The sequence below is a fragment of the Berghia stephanieae genome, chromosome 1 (genome assembly GCF_034508935.2).
Source record: "Berghia stephanieae isolate SIO BIC M18660-M18661 chromosome 1, UCSD_Bste_1.3, whole genome shotgun sequence".
Lineage (NCBI taxonomy): Eukaryota > Metazoa > Mollusca > Gastropoda > Nudibranchia > Aeolidiidae > Berghia > Berghia stephanieae.
Window position 1 is genome coordinate 98,079,154 of NC_088360.1, and position 2,500 is coordinate 98,081,653.

Consider the following 2,500-nt stretch of genomic DNA (forward strand, 5'->3'; position numbering starts at 1 on the left):
AAAGGAGGGCAGGTTAGAACTTATACTCCATAATACTTGTAAACGTGTTAATATATAGTAAATATATCACGCCTTTTCTTATATCAGATTAGATATAGGTAAATTATTTATGGTTGTTATTATTCTCTATTAAAATCAAGATGTTAGATGTGGGCTTCTATGACTAATACTTTGTGTAGCTATAATGTGGTCTAGTGCTATATATGACACTCGCTTTCGGATCGGGAGGTCCTGTGTTCGAGCTTCGCTCGGCGCATAGTTGCGTCCTTGGAGAAGGCTCTTTACTAATCACATTCTCTAATCGTACTCGGGTGTAAAATGAGTAACTGGCCGTTAATAGCGTTGTCTCTGTCCGAAACAAAATTGTAGCATCGCCTAACAGGCGTCATGTCCCGTTCTACGTGTTAAATGTCGCTGTTGGCCAGGGACCCTTTGTAAAGCGCTTTGAGCCCATTCAGTGGACATTGCGCTAGGACGAGAGACGCATGCGCACAACTAACATGACGTTCTCTCTCTAATAACTTTTCCACCGGTGACGTCACAGACTATGGGTGACGACGTCCAATCAAGGGACGCTACTCTTCCGCTAATCTCATTCCCTATTGTCTCGGGTCGTATTATTTATTCCAGAAAAAAAGAGCGGAGCAGGCACTTATGTTGATAATAACAAGAAATTAAGTGAGTAGGAAAGTGCCAGAAGACAACAGAGAATAAAAACTTCTCGGCAGCGATGGGGGCTCGAACCCGCGACCTAACTGGTACAACAATTTCGCCTGGCCGTGGAGGCCGTTACTCTACCGTATGAGCTACCCATTGTAAAGAGTCACGATCTTCCCGGCCGGGCGGAGTTGTCGTACCAGTAAGGTCGCGGGTTCGAGCCCCCATCGCCGCCGCGAAGTTTTTATTCTCTGTTGTCTTCTGGCACTTTCCTATTATTTATTATAACCCTTTCGTTTTGTGATAAAAACCGATGATTTACTGAGTAGTCGTCCTTCAGAGACATTAGACCCATAGAGTCGGAGATTATCCCGGTTTCAAAATCGTGAAACGGGCAATACTAATTGATTGCAATCCTTTGGATAGGACGCTAGTCTATCTCAAAGTAAGTTTTTTTTTCCGCCAAATCTAACAGAATCAGCTACCCATTCACTGCTGGGTGGACAGAGGGGTCAGAAAATCTCGACTGCACCGGGGATCGATCTTGGTTGGTCCCTTTGCGTGTGAAGTAAGTGCTCTACCAACTGAGCTATCGGGACCCCCTTACTATTGATTAGTAAAACAATATTGTGAAAATATCAACTTGACAAAGTAAAGAGCAGGCACTGGTATAAGATAAAAGCTTTGAAAAAAAAAGTGTAGGAAATAGTGCTAGACAAATCAAGAAAGAAAAATAGAAGGGAAAAAAAAACAAAACAAAATAAAACAAAAACCCTCACGGTTTTCCTTTCTTGTTTTGTCTGACGCTGTTTCACATACACACTTTTAAAAGATCTTCAGAAAAATGATGAGTTGGTCCGACGTGCACTTATTTGCAGATCTGATAACTCAATTCCTTATGGGCTCATTGTTGTAATGGAAATCTCAAAAAAAAAAATTATTGTCCATTACAATGTTAAACTAGGCCCATAAGTGGGTTCGGATGTCAGACCTGCATGTATGTATACGTCGATTGGTCCTATTAACTTTTATAACAACAACAACAAAAATAAATAAATAAATGAATGAATAAATAAATAAATAAACGTAGTAAATCAAGAACTGTTTTTATCCGGCACACGTCCGATTTGCTAAAAATAGATCTTGACGCATATGGTGTCCTAACCACAATGCAAGTCTGACATCCGAACATCCTTATGGGCCTAGTTTAACATTCTCGTAATGGACAATATTTTGCGTCATTTTTTTTTTTTTTTTTGAGATTTCCATTAAAACAATGGCCCCATAAGGAATTGGGTTATCAGACCTGCAAGCAAGTGCACGTCCACAATGGTAATTCATAACGTCAAATCGTTAAATCAGAGAATCAGTCATTGTAAAGTTTTGTTTTTTTAAAGAATGCATTTTGATAAGAAATATTATAGATTAGGACACTGGGCATTGGAGGGTTTTTAATAATAATAAAATAATAATAATAATAATAATAATAATAATAATAATAATAATAATAATAATAATAATAATAATAATAATAATAACAATATGAATAACAATAATAATAATAATAATAATAATAATAATAATAATAATAATAATAATAATAATAATAATAATAATAATAATAATAATAATAATAATTGTCTCCTATTTTTGAGTCTTGGGAACAGGCATTTATCACAGTTTCCACAGTATTTAACGGACAATTGTAACTTCTTGCTATCCTTTGGATAGGACGTTAGTCTCTTGCTAAAAAACTTTCTGCCAGATCTCACAGATCCAGCTGCTCATTCGCTACTGAGCAACCTCACCTGAGATCCTTTGAGTATGATGTGAGTGCTCTAAC

At 37.2% G+C, this 2,500-nt stretch overlaps 1 protein-coding gene across 2 annotated transcripts in view; it reads right to left on the reverse strand.

The window, feature by feature from the left end:
* Positions 1 to 2,500, reverse strand: part of LOC144962503 (bone morphogenetic protein 2-like) — a 125,039-nt gene that overhangs the window by 97,316 nt on the left and 25,223 nt on the right. The gene's annotated exons all lie outside the window — the stretch shown is intronic.